Source organism: Prionailurus bengalensis, chromosome D1, assembly GCF_016509475.1.
Source record: "Prionailurus bengalensis isolate Pbe53 chromosome D1, Fcat_Pben_1.1_paternal_pri, whole genome shotgun sequence".
In the NCBI taxonomy this organism is placed as follows: Eukaryota; Metazoa; Chordata; class Mammalia; order Carnivora; family Felidae; genus Prionailurus; species Prionailurus bengalensis.
In genome coordinates, this window is record NC_057346.1 from 106,230,171 (window position 1) to 106,243,125 (window position 12,955).

The window sequence follows — 12,955 nt, forward strand, 5'->3', positions numbered from 1 at the left end:
GCGAAGAGCCCGGGTCTTCAAGCTGAGGCATCTCTGCTCCGTCCAGGAGGCACCTGGGAGCCATGGGAGGCCTCTAAGTAGAAGGACTTGGGGCTTAGAACCCTGGGCTTTAGGAAGGAATGAGGAAGCAATCCAGAGGCTGGAAGTGCCACTCAAGAAGCTGTTGCAGTAGGAAGAGACCCAGAGTTTACTGCTCAATTTTTCTCTTATTTAGTCACCAAGTACTGTATAAAGTACTGTGCCAGGCACTGTTCTTCGTGTCTTATAAACAATCCATTTAATTTTTGCAACAACCTCACTTAGCACTAAATCTTACAGATGGATAAGGAGAGGTCACATGTTTTGTCACACCATTAGTAGGTGGCAGGGCTAATATTCAAACCAGCCTGTGCTCCGAACCCCTGGCCTCTGTTGCCTCCCCTCTGAATACACTTGTATGTGGGCACTTTGATGGGACTCTACAGCCAAGGGAAAGCAAGCAGAACCTTGTCCCGAGCAGTGAGCTGGAGTCTGAGCCCCTAGGAGTCAGGAGTCGGTCATACAGACTGGGGGGAATGCTGCTGGATTTCTGGCAGAAAAGGACCTTAACCCATTCAATCCAAATCTCTCATTTTATAGATAAGAGAATTGAGTTTGGGAATGCGGAGGGAGCTTCCCAAGTGCCCACAAGGAAGCTCAAGTGTCCTGGCTTCTGGTTAAGATTCCAGGCTGTTGCACCTTGTTTAGGAATGATAGTCCATGCAGCTGCCCCCCTGGTGTGCCCATTTTCCTTTAAAAAACAAAAACAAAACAAAACAAACCTTGCCCGGCAACTTGGCCGTCTGCAATCGGAACTATAAAATGATTTGTACTCTTTGACCAAGTCATTTCACTCTTGGCAAAGTGAGGAGTGGGAGACTGCAAAGATGTTTCACTACTAACTTTAATAGTGAAGAGCGGAAACAGCCGCAAATCCTGACAAAACCATCACGCTCCGTGGGAGGCACGACGAGGAATTACAGAGTGATTAAAAATGACCCAGGTGTGGGGGCACCTGGGTGGCTCAGTCAGTTGAGTGTCCGACTTCGGCTCGGGTCTTGATCCCAGCGTCTTGGGATCAACCCCCATGTCGGGCTCTATGCTGAATGTGGACATTAATTAAGAGTCTTAAGAATTTAATGGGACACCTGGGTGGCTCAGTTGGTTGAGCGTCCGACTTCGGCTCAGGTCATGATCTCACAGTGTGGGGTTTGAGCCCCGCGTCAGGCTCTGTGCTGACCATTAAAAAATGACCAATGTGTGAGAACTATATTGATAGGTAGAAAGTACTTTGCAGTGAAAAGAGCAGAATCCAAAGTAGTATGTATCCACTAATTACAATCCCAGGGGTATTAAATATCAGAGGACAGTCAGCCACGGCGAGAACATTTCATAGTTCAATATTCTTCGTTTTTCTGTAAAGTTGCTTCATTTCATTGAAGAAGAAGAAGAAGAAGAAAGACTTTGCTACAACCATTGTTCCTGTAGTGAAGTCTCTTATACTTCTAGGGGGAATGTAAGTGGGTGGAACTTGCTGGAAAACTAGTTTGGCAACTTTATTTAGAACCTTAAAAATGTTTCTAGTAATTTCATGTTTAGGGATAGAGTTTAGGGAAATCTTGTTTTTCCCCCCTTAGGCTGTGACTTTCATTCCTGTGACTTATTCACTCCATAACTGGAAGCCTGTATCTCCCACTCCCCTCACCCATTTTACCCACCCCACCCCACCCCCAGCCTCCTCCCCTCTGGCAACCATCAGTTTTTTCTCTGTATGTACAGGTCTGATTCTGCTTTAAGGAAATCTTTTGGGAAAAATATTTATAAACAAAATATCCGTTGAAGCAGTATTTGTGATCGCAAAAAAAAAAAAAAAAAATGGCAACCATCTAAATGCCCCTCAATGGAATATTATGCAAAACATTAAAAATAATGTGATGAAATTTTAATGGCTGAGGAGAGGTGATCATCACTCTAGAAAAAGACTAGAAGGAAATGATGATAGTGATTATTTCTGGATGGGTGGAGCAAGGTAATTTATATTGTCTTTAATACTGTCTGAATTTTCTATTATGAGCATGCATTACTTTACCATCACCACCAGAAAAAAAAAGTTTGTTTTTTTTAAATGCCATTTGTAGGATGATTCTTTGATTGACCCCACCTTCCTAAAACCATCCAGTGTTTTATTAATATTTGTGAAGTATCTGCTCTTTGTCAGTTCAATAGGTGATAGAATACAAAGTCCAACACCCTACAGATCGTGCCTCGTTAAAAAAAAAAAATTTTTTTTTAATGTTTATTTTTGAGAGAGATGGAAACAGAATGCGAGTGGGTTGGGGCAGAGAGAGAGGGAGACACAGAATCCGAAGCAGGCTTCAGGCTCCCAGCTGTCAGCACCAGAGCCCGACACGGAGCTCGAACTCACGAGCTGTGAGATCATGACCTGAGCTGAAATTGGATGCTCAACCGACTGAACTACCCAGGCACCCCGGATCATCCCTCCTATAAAGCCACTGGAGAAGACAGATTTATGATTATAGGTCCAAAGGATAGACGCAAATGACTCCTTTTTAAAATTCTCATCATTTAAGCAGTTTGTGTGACATGAATCTGCATCCATGTTTCTGTCCTTTACAAGTGTTCGTATCCCAGTGTCATATATTTTGGCCTCCTTCTTAACTACATTATAACGGGGGACAGGGACTATGAATTCTGTTTAGTTCTGCCTGGTATATTCAAAGTACCCTCGTTTGGGGTTCTGTGTGAAATCAGTAAATTTGTTGAACTGGTCATTTCAACCTCAAAAAAATACAGGTTAGCAAGCATATAGACCACTAGACAAATGCCCTATTGTTTTCTCATGTCCCTATGCTCCTACGTTTTTGTTTTTTTTTTTTTCTGGAGAGCAAGAGAGAGCGTGCACACATGAGTTGGGGAGGGGCAGAGAGAGAAAGAGAGAGAGAATCTTAAGCATGCTCCATGGTCAGCATGGAGCCTGATGGGGGGCTCGATCCCACGAACCTAGAGGTCCTAACCCCAGCTGAAATTGACAGTTGGCCACCGAACCGATGGAGCCACCCAGGTGCCCCATCCCTATGCTCCTACAAAAATGATCATGTAGATTGTGAAAAGATTCATTTCCAGGCCTGAGTCCGGGGCCAAATGGACAGATCCTTTGTACCCTCCCACCCCCCCCCACCCCTGGCTCTGCTGATCCCATTAATTTGCCTTACCCAAGAAATGAGTCACATGCTTAATTACAGGTTGGGACTTAGGAATACTCCTAACTATTCTGACTAAACTTACTCAGGGAACAGAAAGCAATTCGCTTAAGACCCAAATGCCGATTCTCACCAGACCATATTCAAGTAACGTAACTGCTGTAGGCCATTGACATCACCTGAGATGTGAGTGCAGGTTTTGATCTGTTTTGTCAAGAATCCTAAAACATCCATAGACAGTGGACTGGATCCTTGACAAAGTCAGCTAGTGTAGGAGGAAGAGTACTGGTGGTGCGTAGCCCCCTGCTGCAGCCTCTTCTCAACTGACGGTGCCTCAGACCATTCGAGATCAATGGGGAACCCGGGTGGCTCAATTCGGTGATCGTCAGACTTCCGCTCCGATCATGATCTCATGATCCTTGAGCTTGAGCCTCCGCATCGGGGCAGTTCGCTGCTGTCAGCGTGGAGCCTGCTTCAGATCCTCTGTCCCCCTCTCTCTGCCCCTCCCCTGCTTCCTCTCTCTGTCTCTCTCAAAAATATATAAACATTAAAAAAAAAAAAGATCAAAGCCATTTTCCTAGTCTCTAGGTTTCTGTGAAATTAGATACTATGTGGGGACACAGTGAACCCCGTGCTTCACACACAGTAGACTCTAATCGCGTTAGCTGAGTCAGTCCTTGTTTTAAGAGAAAGCATTTACACGGGGCCCCTGGCTGGCTCAGTTGGTAGAGCATGTGCCTCTTGATCTTGGGGTTGTAAGTTCAAGCCGCACGTCAGGTGTAGAGGTTATTTTAAAAAATTAAATCTTTGGGGCGCCTGGGTGGCGCAGTCGGTTAAGCGTCCGACTTCAGCCAGGTCACGATCTCGCGGTCCGTGAGTTCGAGCCCCGCGTCAGGCTCTGGGCTGATGGCTCAGAGCCTGGAGCCTGTTTCCGATTCTGTGTCTCCCTCTCTCTCTGCCCCTCCCCTGTTCATGCTCTGTCTCTCTCTGTCCCCAAAATAAATAAACGTTGAAAAAAAAATTAAATCTTTAAAAAATTTCAGGAAAAAATCCTTCCTAATAGCTAAGTTATGTCAAGTATCATTAAAAAGGAGTTTATGATATCTAGTGCTTGCACTAAAGAGAAGGGTCTGAAGATCACACTTTTATTAGAGGCACAGGGATGGCTAGAAACAGTATCCTTTCATTTTGCGTTCTGAGAACACAGGAGCTGGGGATCAAGGGGCTCCTGGAGGATGAGCTTCTGGCATGTTCTCAATGGGATCTTATTACTGTCTTGAGTATCAGTACCTTACAGGTTAAGGTATATGTTATGTTACACCCACTGTTTTATAGATAAGGGGATGGACACAAAGAGCTGCAACCACACACACACAATAGGACATCTGGCAAACCACAAGAGACTCTTACACGTAGAGAACAAATTGATGGTTGCTGGGCGGGGGCGCGGATGGGCTAACTGGGTGATGGGCATTAAGGAGGGCACTTGTTGGGACAAGCATTGGGTATTTGTAAGTGATGAGTCACTAAATTCTACTCCTGAAACCAATACCATACTGTGTGTTAACTAATGTGCATTTAAATTTAAAAAAAAAAAAAAAAAAAGGGAGCTGGAATTTATCCCTGAGCCAGATGGTACCTTTTGGTTCCTCTCTGCAAGAGTTCCTAAAGGTAGGTTCAACAAACGTATTTGAGGTAAGGCCACCCTGCTTCAAAGAAGAGATGGCACAGTCAGCTTCCCTGGGGCACCTGCTTCCTCCCAGGGGCTTAGACTGGCCTTTGGAAAACTGGAGAAGGCACTTCTAAACCAGTAGGCCCCAGAGCAGTCAGATTCCCCAGGAAATTGGTCTGCAGTGCCCCAGGCATCCATGTCAACTTTTTGCTTGTCCTTTAATGCCCCACTTTACTGCACAAAGGATCTCTATTGAAAAGAAAAGAAAAAGGCTACGCTTAGGATGTGATGCTGAGATTATTCACTGTAGCAAGCCATCAAGTGCACATACCCTAACATATTTTGCCTTTTCCCTATTGCTGTACATCTGTTTAGAAGATTTCACTTGTATAAATATCACAGTGATAAGCTTTTATTTTATGTGTTTATTTCTTTTTAATTTTTTTTTTAATGCTTATTCATTTTTGAAAGACAGAGACAGAGCGCGAGTAAGGGAGAGGGGAGAGAGAGAGGGAGACACAGAATCCAAAGCAGGCTCCAGACTCTGAGCTGTCAGCACAGAGCCAGACGTGGGGCTCGAATCCACGGACCAGGAGAACCTGAGCTGAAGTCAGACGCTTAACCCACTGAGCCATCCAGGTGCCCCAGCTTTTTTTTTTTTTTTAATGTTTATTCATTTATTTTGAGAGAGAAAGAGCGTGCAAGAGTGTGAGCAGGGGAGGGGCGGAGAAGGAAGGAGAGAGAGAATCCCAAGCAGGCTTCATACTTGGAAAGGAACCCAACTCAGGGCCGGATCCCATGACCTGAGCCGAAATCAAGAGTCAGATGCTCAACTGACTGAGCCACTCAGGTGCCCCCGGTCGAATACTGTTCTTTTTTTTTTTTTTTTTCAACGTTTATTTATTTTTGGGACAGAGAGAGACAGAGCATGAACGGGGGAGGGGCAGAGAGAGAGGGAGACACAGAATCGGAAACAGGCTCCAGGCTCTGAGCCATCAGCCCAGAGCCTGACGCGGGGCGGGGCTCGAACTCCCGGACCGCGAGATCGTGACCTGGCTGAAGTCGGACGCTTAACCGACTGCGCCACCCAGGCGCCCCGGTCGAATACTGTTCTAAATGCATTTCCAAGTTACACAAGAATCCATCAAATTCCAGTAGAATGTAGCCAGGAAGGGAGGCAGCAGTCCAGTGGAAAGAGTAAGGATTGGTATTTGAAAGACCTCCGACAGACCTCGTCCTGCTACTCCACCTACTGCTGTGTTACGTTGGATGTCATATGACCTTCTCTGGTCTCAAGATTCCTTGTCTAAAGTAAAGAAGCCAGATGCCTTCTGGCACTAGCAGTCCTATGCTTTTTTTTTGATGAAACTTTTACTCAAGACACCACATCTCTGGTATCCAGCTAAAGATAATGCTTTTGATAATAAGTCCATTTCTCTTAGTTGGAATCCCCAACCGTCATATAAGGCAACTAAATTTGACAGCCTTGGGGCGCCTGGGTGGCGCAGTCGGTTAAGCGTCCGACTTCAGCCAGGTCACGATCTCGCGGTCCGGGAGTTCAAGTCCCGCGTCAGGCTCTGGGCTGATGGCTCAGAGCCTGGAGCCTGTTTCCGATTCTGTGTCTCCCTCTCTCTCTGCCCCTCCCCTGTTCATGCTCTGTCTCTCTCTGTCCCAAAAATAAAAAATAAAAAAACGTTGAAAAAAAATTTAAATTTGACAGCCTTATTCTACCGTTTTTGTTGTTGCAATTATTGAATCTTTTAAAAAACAGTTATGACTTTCACCCCAAATGAATAGATTGTTAATCAAGTGAGCTTGGTTAAAGTAATTTGGCCTGGGGGGGCCTGGGTGGTTTAGTGGGTTAAGCATCAGACTCTTAATTTTGGCTCTGGTCATGATCCCAGGGTCGTGGGATTGAGCCGGCATCGGGGCTTAAGATTCTCTTTCTCTCTGCCCCACTTGCACATTCTCTCTCTCTGTCTCTCTCCCCCCTCCCTCCCTCTCTCTCTCAAATAAATAAAATATATAGATAAATAAATAGAAAGATAAATAAACAAATAAAGTAGCTTGGCCTGACCAATGTTATTCACTAAGATAATATGTGTGTGGCATTTTTATACAACATGTGTCCTCTGATCCTCATTATTAAAAAAAAAAAAAATAGGTAGATCAGTCAGAAATCTCCATTTCATTCTGAGAAAACCAAGGGTCAGAGAGGCTATGAGAACCAACAGTCTGCAGCCAAGTGACAGAATCGGAATATTCACTTGGTCTATGACTGCTTTTGATTTGTGACCACCCACAAGAAGGTTCCCCGAAGCCCAGATCCACTGCTCCTGGACTTGGGACCTAGGCCTGGCCAACTGTCTCATTCCTCTGACAACAGTAATTGGCCCAAGGGTTAGACATACAGCTTGCAGCCCATTAGAGTCATTCCCTAGGATTAATTCATGGACATAGAGAGGGGGGCGGGGAGCATTCTTTCTGCTGGGACTGTTTAGCAGGCTCAGCCGTGCTTTCTGTCACATGGAGAAGACCTTTCTGCAGTAAGAGAGAATCAGGCCAACAGGGAAAGAAAAGCAGAGACATTAGAAAGTGTTGAATTGCTGCTTCCAGAGGCCCTGGTTTCCGGAGCTGTTCAGTTTCTGTGACCTATCTGGCTAGTCTTCCAGGCTTTTTCCCATATACTAGTTAGAATAAAGAAATGAACCCAGAACCTCTGGCTCTCAGGCCAGGGTCCTTTTTTCCAGTGTTAATATTAGCAGTGAGGGGGCGCCTGGGTGGCTCAGTCAGTTAAGCGTCTGACTTTGGCTCAGGTCGTGATCTCACAGTTCGTGGGTTCGAGCCCCGCGATGGGCTCTGTGCTGACAGCTCAGAGCCTGGAGCCTGCTTCGGATTCCGTGTCTCCCTGTCTCTCTCTGCTCCTCCCTCATTCATGCTCCGTCTCTTAAAAATAAATTTTAAAAAGTTAAAAAAAAATAAAAATAGCAGTGAGGACTTGAGCACTTGAGTTGTGTCACACGGTGTGCCCAACACTTCACTTATTTACTGTACCAGAACAGAAGTTTTCATCCAGAAAGGCTACATAGGAAAACCCAGAAAAGGGAAACTCCTTCACCAAGTACTGTGGCATCTAAACTATCTTTTAAGAACTGGGTTAGAGTTTTTATAAAAATGCGGCCAAGTGAGTCAGCCCTGGCAGAGGAGATGCCTCACTGTGCGGGGAGGGCTCTAGACTCGCCATTCCCTTCTATAACGGTGGAGCCGGTCTGTCCCCTGCTTCCTTCCTGCTGCTCAAGATTTCCTCTTTCTAATCAGCCATTCTGACTCAACGTGCATTGCGTTCTTGAGAGAATGGCCCAATATAAGTGCAAGATCTCTTCATTGCTAAACCATTTTTTTTTTAAATTTCTAACTCACTGCTCTTTCTTTTTTTAGGTTTTATTTCATTTATTTTGAGAGAGAGAGAGAGAGAGCACGCGCGTGAGTGCTTGAGAGCACGTGCAGGGGAGGGGCAGAGAGAGAGAAGGAGAGAGAGAATCCCAAGCAGGCTCTACACTGTCAGCGCAGGGCCCCGGCTCAGGCCTCGACCTCACGAACTTTGAGATCATGACCTGAGCCGAAATCAAGAGTTGGGCACTTAACCAACTGGGCCACCCAGGCTCCTTTCGGTAATTGAGGTTTAATTGACGTATAACGTTCACACCATTAAACTTAATTACTTTCAGGCTTCCTGCTGGAAGCAGGAAGAGCGTTTCTCATTAAATTTATATGTGTAGTCCAGACCGTGATTTGGAGCTTCTAACTCACGTAACCAGTGCCTTCTTGCCACTTCGGCTGGGATGTCGTAACATTATATCCGAATTAAGATGGCTCTCTCCCACTTCATCTCCCAAACCATTCCCCTCCTGCTCTCTTCCCCATCTTTGTAAATGCTCTGTTCACTCAGCAAATAAGCTAAAGACCTGGGAGTCATTTTTGAAACTTCACTTCCCGTCCTGCCACACACCTCCAGAAATATCGTTAAGTTTCCTTTTCCTCAGTCTCCGGGGTCTCCACTGTACCCAAGCTATTGCCACTAGCTTGGATTCCTGCAGTGGTCCCCTGATGAGCCTTCCTGCTTCATCCACATTTGGCTCCCTCCCATCCATTCACAGAACAGCTTGAGTGATCGTTGAGAATTCAAGATCGTGTCAGTTTCCTGCTTAAAACCTGGCATTGGTTTCCTACAGCACTCGAGATAAAATTCCTACTCCTGTGGCCCTGCCTACCTCTCCAGTCTCATCTGGTGACTCTCTTCCCTCCCTAAGTAAGTACTCTATAGCCACAATGGCCTTTCTCTTTCTGAAATATGCTAAGCTCATTCCTGAATTAGAGCTCTGGCATATGGCTGTTCCTTCTGCCTGAAACGTGATCCCCTGTTTCTCACGCGATGGTCTCCTTCTCAACCATCTGTTCCCCACATAAATTTCATTTCTCCAAATGTTCCTTCCATGACTACTACTCTTTCTAAGGAAGGTGCTCCCCCATGCTGCCCTCATGATTTTAACATCATCTGTTTTTTTTTTTTCCCTAGGATTTGTAATTAATTTATTCTTTCTTTGCCAATTTTCTGTCTCCCTGACTGAATGATAAACTTAATGAGGGAGAGGCTTTGTCTTGTTCACTGTGGTATCCCTAATATGTACTAGTGCAATTAGTTGGGTGAATGAATAAAATCATCAAGAAAAAGATAAGCCAAGATGAGCAACATCAACAGGAAGTCATAAGAAAAAAAATGTATACAAAGCCAATAAACATGAAAGAATGATCAAACTCCATCACATAATTAAAAAGGAGGTGGGCAGGGGGCGGTGCGATGGGGGAGCCTGCATGGCTCAGTCGGTTGAGCATCGGACTCGATTTTGGCTCAGGTCATGATCTCACTGTTTGTGAATTCGAGCCTGAAGTCAGGCTCTGTGTTGACAGCGTGGAGCCTGCTTTAGATTCTCTCTCTCTCCATCTCTCTCTGCCTGTCTCCCCGGCTCTCTCTCTCTCTCTCTCTCTCTCTCTCTCAAAAAGAAATAAAAATTTTTTAAAAAGGTGGCATGGACTTTTCATGTATAAGATTGGCAAACTTTGGAGGTTTGACCATATCTCTTACACTTGGCAAGAGTTTGAGAAAACAGATTGTGAGATGGTAAATTAGTGCAGCGTTTTTAGAAAGTATTTGGCAAGATCTATCAAATCACAAAGGCACATATCCATTGACCCAGGAATAGCAGGAATAGACTTGCACACGAAGGCAAGTAAATATGTTATCGAATGTTCATTGTAGCTTTTTGTGTAATAGTAAGACTATGGAATAATTACAACTAACATTTTTGAGTATTCACTGTGTTCTAGGAACTGTTCTAAGCATTTCACATACAGTATCTCATATAACTCTATGAAGTGGTTGTTATTATATCCCATTTAGTAAGTGGGGAAATTAGCTGGTAAATTCCCCAAGGACTGACAGCCAATAGGTGGCACATCTAGGAATTTAACGTAGAGCTGCACATTTAATCATTAATGCGGGGCGCCTCTGTGGCTCAGCTGGTTAAGCATCCAACTCTTGATTTCAGCTCAGGACATGATCTCACAGCTGTGGGATTGAGCCCCATGTCACACGCCTCACTGGGCGTGGGGTCTGCTTGGGATTCTCTCTCTCCTTCTCTTTCTGCCCCTATCTCATGTGCATGCTCTCTCTCTCTCTCTCTCTCTCTCTCTCTCTCAAATGAATAAACATTTTTTTTAACTACTAGAAACATACAAAAACATTAATGCTGCACTATCGTTTCGAACAACCTAAATGTCTGTCAAAGTAGGGAACAAGTTACATAAATATGGTGTTTGAAATTCTACATTGTATGGCCCTCCCACCATAAAGAATTATAAAACTGGACGAAATATATGAAGCGACTGTTTTTGGACATCATACAATAAGCAGTGCAAGATTGTGATTCCCAAGTGAAAGGAGGCATACAAAGTGAACCCCACTATCTCCCTGGCTTTCTGCCTGATGATACTTTCTGATGCTGCAGTGAGGTGGAATCCAAGCAGAACACAGAGATGTATTTTAACATCTGAAGCTGTTGAGGCACCTGGGATTTCTGGGTCATGGTATTAGAGAGGAGAGTGTACAGAAATGGAGCTCCAGAAATCTGCTCCATGCGTCTTCTTAAGTTTTTAGGCAAAAACTGAAGACTTAATGTGCAGGGTGAGACTTCACAAGTCTGGCAGAGAACAGCTACTGGGTCTCACAGTACTGAGAGACATAGGAGTCCTATTAGCCAAAATCAGGAGACCTCCATAAATACTCTGTGCTTTCAGCAGAGGACCCAGAAAGGCCATGCATTAGGAGTAGGACTACCCTGGCCCTAGACTATGTGTTATTCTAGACCTTTCCAATAAAGTTTAGAAAAAGGCCTCAAAAGAATCAGGATTACCTACCAGTAAGTTAACTGTTGATCAGGACAAGATGCAACAGAAGTGCCTGGCTAGCTCAGTCAGTAGAACAGGCAACTCTTAATCTCAGCGTCATGAGTTCAAGCCCCACGTTGGATGTAGAGCCTACTTAAAAAAAAAAACTTTTTTTTTTTAAAAGAACAAAACACAACCTTTTTTAAAGGAAGGCAGCTAAATCCTGACACTCAAAATTTAACATTCATGGGGTGCCTGCATGGCACATTTGGTTGGGCATCTGGCTCTTGATTTCAGTTCAGGTCATGATCTCACAGTTCATGGGATCAAGTCCCACCTTGGGCTCCATGATGACAGCACAGAGCCTGCTTGGGATTCTGTCTCCCTCTGTTTCTGCCTCCACCCTCTCAAAAATAAATAAACATTTAAAAAAAATTAGCATTCACAATGTCCAGCATAAAATGTAGAATTTCTGGATATGAAAAAAATCAGAAAAATGTGATCCATAACAGGATTTTTAAAAGACAATAGAAATTGACCTATAGATGACAAATGTTGTAAAGAGAGGACAGGAACTTTTAAACAGCTATTATAAATATACTTAAGGACTTAAAGGAAAAGATTTCCATATGGGGTAAGCAGATGGAAAAGCTTACTAAAGAGTTAGAAACAATAAAAAAAGAAATAGAAATTTGGGAACTGAAAAATACAGCATCTGAAATATAAATTCTTTGGGTAGAATTAATAGCACGTTGGAAACTACAGAAGGAAAGGTCAGTGGAATTGAAGACAAGAGCATAGGAATTATCCAGAGTGATGCTCACAGAGGGGAAAAATAGTCTGGGGGAAAAGGAAAGAAAGAAAGGGAGGAAGGAAGGAAGGAAGGAAGGAAGGAAGGAAGGAAGGAAGGAAAGAAGGAAGGAAGAAAGGAGGGAGGGAGGGATGAAGGAAGGAAGAAAGAGAGAAAAAGGACAATGATCATTGGACAGTACCAAATGGTCTAACATATATAATTGCAGTCTTAGAATAAGAGAAGAAAATGATTGAGTCAGAAAAAAACATTTAAAGAAATAATGGCCAAAATGTTTCTAGATTTGAAGAAAAAATATCAATTCACAGATCCTACAAGCTCAGTGAACACCAAGCAGGAAACAGTACAAAGAAAATCATACCTAGGCACATCATAGTCAAACTGCTAAAAATAAAAAATAAAATCCTGAAAGTACTTAGAGGAGAAAATATATATTACAGATAGGAGAACAATAAGAATTATCACTGATTTTTCACCAGAAATAATGCTATCCAGAAGACAATGGAAAAAATACTGTCAACCTAGGAATCTATATCCAGTGAAAATATTCTTGGAAAAAATATATATGTAATGTACATATGACAAATTGTAAAAGGGTTGAAATCATACAGAGTATATTCTTTGACCACAACAGTGTTAATTTAGGAGTTGATTACAGCAAGACTGATAGTAGTGGTGGTTGTGGGGGTGTTTAAGAGGTATATGGGAACTCTCTAGTTTTCACTCCGTTTTGCTGTGGACCTCAAACTACTCTAAAAATAGTCTACTTAAAAAATGAAAGAAAAATAA

At 43.7% G+C, this 12,955-nt stretch overlaps 1 long non-coding RNA gene across 1 annotated transcript in view; it reads left to right on the top strand.

Annotated features, from left to right (window-relative positions):
* The window catches only part of LOC122483870, a 45,180-nt gene that overhangs the window by 847 nt on the left and 31,378 nt on the right, over positions 1 to 12,955 (top strand). The gene's annotated exons all lie outside the window — the stretch shown is intronic.